The following is a 6,629-nucleotide window of genomic DNA, read 5'->3' as shown; positions in this document are numbered from 1 at the left end:
GTAGGTGCTTTTCAATACCAGGTAATGTCAGCACAAGGAAATGTATACAAAACTGGGTTATTTTTAGTATTTGGTGAAGGCACATTATTATTTTGACAATAAGAAAAAGAAAGCAATTAGAAACTCTGGGAAAATCAAAAGCTATACAAAAAAGCCACAGCCCAAATATAAAGCAAATGAAATGCGGCATGCCTTTGAGTAACTGGTAGAGCATAAGAGAATTGAATACATTTGGTCTTGATGCTAAGAACCCCTTCTGAGTGGCCTGAGCATCATGACACTGGATCAGAAGGGAAGGAAATGTAATCCTTGGATACTCCTTGGCTCGGCAGTGGCAGTGAACTGTACGCACACAGGTGTGAGAATGTAATAGTTGTTTATTGATTTTTTTTAACTTTCAATCTATGAACAAAATGCAACTGTTGTAATTATAACTTTAGATATATAACTATAGAATATTTAGTATCTAAATATTATCATTTTTTTAAATGTAAAAGTAAGACTATTAAAGACTTAAATTGAGAGGTAGCAGAGTGGGAAGGGAAAGAGGAGAGACAGGAGTGACAGATTTCTCGTACATAGTGGGAAGTCATTAGAAAATATCTCCACTTTATGGACTAGGAACAAAGATGTATTATTTAGAGCTCAATTGTATCCAACACAAGAACCAAGAATACTTTAACTGGCAAAAGCCAGAAAGGGTAGGGAGGAATGAAAAGGAGCCACATTATTTTTTATAGCAAGTGTACGTTGCCAAGGGCTGCCATAACAAAATACCAGAAACTGAGTGACTTAGAAATTGATTGTCTTACATTTCTGGAGGCTGGAAGTCTGAGATCGAGGTGTCGGCAGCGTTGGTTCCTGCTGAGGGCTGTGCAGGAGGACCTGTCCTGGGCCTCTCCGTGAGCATCTGCTGGTTCGTTGGCCATCTTCAGAGTTTCATGGCTTGTAGATGCATCATCTAATAATTGCCTGCAACTCCGTTTGGTGTCCTGCCCTGGTCTTCATGTTGTCGTCACTGTGTCCAGAGCCCCCCTTTTTAGAAGAACACCAAGAGTTCTAAACTTGAACTTGGCCTTCCAGGTGTTTATGAAGGTACGTTTATCAAGGTAGGAGAATAGAAATATGATGTGGTCCATAGGATTTATGTTTAAATATTTAGACATATGGTATGGGGGTCTCCAACTGTACCCTTGCCCCAGGCCTTGCCAATGTTGTGGACAGACCTGATGGTGTGCAAACACAGCAGAGGTAAAAACAGAAACCATCAGAAGTTGTTGCCTTGTGTTATAACACCAAGGTCAAGGATTCAGATGTGGGTTACCCACTGCCACCAAAAAAAAAAAAAAAAAAGAAGTTGTTGCTTTGGGGGAATAGATAGGAGAAGGGAGGGATGGCAGAAAGAGAATTGTACTGTTTTGTTATAGGCCTCTGTCAGTTTCATTTTTGGTCTTACCACTTGCATGCTTTACTTTGATAAACATTAAAATTATGCAAGTTCCCCACCCCACCCTGAGTCTTCCTGATCCCCAGCTCTCACCTCCCTTCTCTGCACTTCTCCAATGCTCAGTGGCTGTGCAGAATTCTATGCTGCCCTGGCCTGCTCCCCCAGAGGCTGCTGCAGCCAGCACCACCTGCCCAAGCCCACTGGCCGTCTGCCTTTGTCTCTTCCTAAAAAGTTCCCCTGGGCTGAGGTCAGCACAGCTTGTTGCCCTGCCCTCGCCGTGGTCAGCGGCCTCAGCCAGCGCCCCTCTCTCCTCCCTCCACCTCCAGCCTGGTACTCCCACCTCCCTGCCCCGCCCCCCCATAGCTCCTCAGGTTGGGGAGAAGCCCAAGCCCCATCTGCAGCATCTGCCTGGTTGTTGGTGGGGGAGCAGTGTTGCGAGGAGACAGTGCGGCAGCCTGACCTGTTAATGAGAAGCAGGTGTCCACAGCTCCAAATGGCTTTCTGCTGTCAGCGAGAGGCTCGACCTTCCTCCTGGCTGTCCCAGGCCTTTCCCATCACTCTTCTCTTCATGTTTCAGTCTCCCCCATCTCCCTGTTCCTCCTTCTCTCTCTCTCTCTCTCTCCTCTCTCTCTCTCTCTCTTCATTACTCTCTGGCCCTCTGCTCACTGCTTCAATCCCACTTTCCCCGTGGGTCAAGGGGACAATTGCTACTCTCTCATTCCAGATCCCAGACCCTGCTTCATCCATTGGGTTAAACTACCCCTGCACGCATATCTAATCCTGGCTTTTCAAGCTGACCCCTAACAGTGGTCTTTGGCCCATTCCTAGTCCCCCACGGCTAATGTAGGGATGGAATCCTGATCCTGTAACCCTGGCTCCAGCCTAGAATCTTAATCTAAATACTCGTTCTCATTCACAGCACCCCCTAGTCCCACCCCTAGCTTTTGGAAGGAGCCTGGGCTGAAAACTGGAGATCTGCTATGTGCCCTGGGGTGTGGCCAAGGTCTGTACTCCTGGAAATTATGGGACCAGCTTCTGGAAGAACAAAAACAATTTCCATGAAATATGATCCCTGAGGACTGAAAGTTCAGGAGAGGGCAGTGAGGGTGATGACGGGAGAGGGGACCAGAAATGTGGCTGGAGAGGGGCTGTGAAAAGGAGGCAGTGACACTCAGCTGGGAGGGGCTGCAGAGTCCCTGGGCAGATGGAGGAGGGGCTGGAGCAAAGGCTTCCTGCTGGAAGGCCAGAGGTCACTCTTCATTCATTGGTTCAATAACTATTTATTGAGCACCTACTAAGTAGCAGGCCTTTTTCCAGGCACTGGGGGGATAGCAAGGAATAGGACCAAGTCCCCACCTGGGCAGAGCTCACATTCAGATGGGGAAGACAGACAGGAAACACACTAACACACATGTCAGGGGGAAGGGTTAGGATGAAGGGCAAATAAGACGGTGCGGGGACAGAGTGACAAAGGCTGTTTACATAGGGTGGCCTGGGAAGGCCTTTCTGGAGCATACGTGCTTAATAAATCCAGAAAAACAAGAGGGAGTGAGCCCTACAAATATGGGGGACAGTGTCCAGTTTGAGGAAAGAGCAAGAGCAGCAGCCCCAAGGTGGGAGCAGGTGACAAGTTGGCCGGCTCCAGTGAGTAAGGGCAGGAGCGGCAGGGGGTGAGGCCAGAGAAGTCGCTGGGGCATCTGGGCTGAGGGGACGCAGGGAGAAGAGGGGTCTGCAATGCCTCCCCGACTGCAGCTCAGGGGCTTGTGCTCACTGCACCCCACGCGCCCAGCTGCACGCCTGGGAGATAAGCACAGGCTCACCTCTCACAAGCTCGCAGACAGAAATGACGATGCCTGAGCACGACATGTACACAGACTCCTCGTGTAAGTGTAGACATTCATGAGAAATTCTAGAACAGCAGAACAATGGGGCTGAAGAACTCAAGACCAGTTCTCATGCGTAACAGAGGAACTAAGGGCCCAGAAAAGAGAAGTCTCATCATTTGGTGGCCTGGGCCAATCTCAGTATGTCCCCTCCCCTGCGTGTACACACGCACACACGCACACGCACATGCATTCCCATGCACCAGCCCAGAGTTCCTTCCACGACGCCATCTTCTCAAGGGCCAGGCCAGCCTCTCCCTCCCAGGAAACTACAGGCTTAAACAAGTCCTGCCAGAAGTGAGCCCAACTTCCTCCCAGTGACTCCGACAGCTGTGTGGAGGGAATGTGAGGTGGGGACAAGACCAACTTGCCCCTCTTGGCGGGATGGCAATAGCCCCACAACCCCAGCTGACAGCCAGCAGCAGCACCCCTGCCTCTCTGCTCCCAGAGCCCAGCTCAGGGCCCACCCGAACTTCCTTCTTCATCTTTCTTTCTGGGTCTTGCCTTTGCTTCTGTCTCCCCCTCGGGTCTAACTCTGCTGTCTGTGATTCTGTTTTCCCTCCTCTTTCTCCCAGTCCCTCTCCCATTTCTCTGTCTGTTTCTCCCCATTTCTCTTCTCTGCTGGGCTCTGTTGTTCTCTCTCCACTTTGTCTTCAGGACCCTTTTTTTGCCTTCCAGGAAAAGCTGACGTGGCGCTGCCCGCAGCCCTGGTCAGTGGGGTGAGGCCTCTCTGGGGGTGGGGGAGTCCGGGCTGAGCAGCCGCAGCTGGGGTGGGACTGGCCGCCCTGGTTGGAGGTGGTAGGAGCAGGAGAGGGGTGGGCGGGAGGGAGGAATGGGAGGAGAGAGGGCTGGGCCTCTGAGGGACAGGAAAGGGAGTGGGTAAAAGAAACACTGTGACAGGGGCCCGGTTTGCCTGGGACTGTCTGGATTTTTGAAAGTCCTGTGTCCCAGAAAACCCATCAGTTCCAGGCAAAACAGCATGGCTGATTGATTGGTCACCCTACAGGCTGCCCAAGACCCACAGGAGCCGAGGCCAGGGTTGGCAGGAGGGTCTCCCAATCTTGGCTCCCTTTCTCCCCTTTCCATAACCCCCAATTTTCCCTTCCACTGCTATGGGGCTGCTGAGGACCCAGAATGCTGTAGGAGTTTGAGAGCCCGAGAAGAGCACGCCAGTTCCAGGCCTCTGGGCCTCCATCTGTGATCAGGGGACAAAGTCCCATATACTCATTGAGGGCCCTCATCTCCAGGCCTGAGCCCAGCTCAGAGGAGGCCAGGAGAGGGAAGATGGCAGCTCAGGTGGCCCGCAGGGAGCTGCAGGCTGGGAGGAGGATGGGGAGCTGGACTTCGGCTTGTCTCCTTACCTGATGCATTATCTCCCATGGGATGGGCTTTGCAGGCCGAACTTCAGCTGATGACTTCAAGGGGAGAGTGGACGAGCTGCCCGGGAGGGGATAAGCCCCCATGCTTGGAGATGTGCATGCTTCTTGGCCTCTGCTGGGGGTGGGCCAGCATGTCCTGCTGTGAAACACCTTGGAGGGTCAATGGTACTTAACTGAGGCCCACTTGGCCCTGGCAGCCCTTGTCCTATTGTCCTTCCTGGTGGAGGTAGCACACGGCTGCTCCTTGCTGTCAGTGGAAGGATCTGGGCAGACAGGGAGCAGCTGTAAGTGACTGGCGTGTGCAGTCCCATTTCTGCCTGAGCAGGCTGGTCCGTCTCACTTCTCCTGTCCTCAGCCCCCCATGGCTGTTCCAAAGTGGGATTCTGGGGGCAGCCTAGTGTTTGGCTGTCATCAAGGTCTTCAATGATAGGGAACGAAGAGCAGGGGCTCCTAACTCCAGGAAGGCTAGTAAGGCACTCACCCACCCAACAGAGTGTGAGTCTCCTATATTGTACAAAATATTCTCTAAAATGTCTTTCTTGTAAGGAACTGTGTGACCTTGGGCACATCCCTTCCACAGTCTGGGCCCACAGTCCCTAATCTATACGGTGAGGAAGTGGAGCAAATGATCTCTAAGGCACTTTCTTTCCTAGCATCTGATGACCATCCAACATGTCTATCATTCAAAGGATATTTGTTGAGCATTTTCTCTGTTCCGGGGGTCAACAGCCACTGGAAGGACAAGGCATTTGCCCTCAATGGGCTTCCTCTCTAGGAGAGGGCTCACACATTAAACACATATCAATAAATGCTTGCAGATCACAGGAAGAACTATGAAGAAAAATCTGGGAAGTCTGTGAGGGCAATTAATTGGGGGAACCTACTTTAGACTTGGTGGTCTCAGAAGAGTTGCTCTGATGAGGTGGTATTTAATGGAAATGCCAGAACAAACCAACCACACCAGGAGGGACTGAGGGCTAGGAAGGATGGTTGCCCTCTGACCCTGCTGTGCTTGTAGGTGGAGACTGTGAGCTCCTCAGGGTATGCTGGAGGTAAGGCTGGTGGCATGGCTTTTGTGCAGGTGAGGATCTGTGTATGGATTGTGCAGGAGCACAGTGAAGCCTCCTCCACCAGAAAGCCCTCCACGACTGACAATTAGGTCACTGATTCTCTCCTCCTGTTTATTGAACCCTGATGTGTGTGCTTCTGGCCTCTGGTTGACCCACCAAATTCAGGACTTACCCAGAAATTCTCCAACACAGTAAGGATAATGCAAGAAAGAGCTTCATCTGCAGTGGGAGGGATCTAAATTAGGCTATACTAATATCCTCAGCATCAGACTGGGGTGTTTTGCAGGCAGCACATTACGGACTTCTGCAGCCTTGCTTGTTGACACAGAATGGGGACGTGATGAGCTGGGAGTGGGCTTCCCCGGGATGCTTCTAGCCAAAGATGACACCTGTTTGCCCTTGGTCCTGGTGAGAGAGTAAGTTGAGTCATGAGCAGAATTCAGCCAGGTTAACAGATGGAAAGAGAAGGAAGCCTGGGTGAGGGCTACTGAGAGAATAAGAATAGGCTTATTCTGTGCAGGGCAAAATTATCCAGTCTACAAAGTTCTCTTCCAGGGCTCCCTCATCCTTTGGTTTCGCTTCCAGCTCCCTTGTTTTGGGCCTCTTTTATCTCCCCTTTCTCACTTCCCTTGGCCCTCCTGTTTGGGTCAAATACCTTCCCCCAGGAGGTGTACGCCCCTTCTACACAGTTAGCATTGGGACAGTGGAGCCCAGAGAGGGCAATGCTGCCTGCATACCTGTCAGCACCAACAGTGGGATTTCAGGCACTGCGGGAGGCCACAGAGAGGCTATTCCAGGAGGGAGGTCCTCAGACTCACCTCTGCATGGGGGTGGACAGTCAGGGAAACTG

Source organism: Galeopterus variegatus, unplaced genomic scaffold (genome assembly GCF_000696425.1).
Source record: "Galeopterus variegatus unplaced genomic scaffold, G_variegatus-3.0.2 Scaffold522, whole genome shotgun sequence".
Lineage (NCBI taxonomy): Eukaryota > Metazoa > Chordata > Mammalia > Dermoptera > Cynocephalidae > Galeopterus > Galeopterus variegatus.
Note: the sequence above shows the minus strand (reverse complement) of the source record.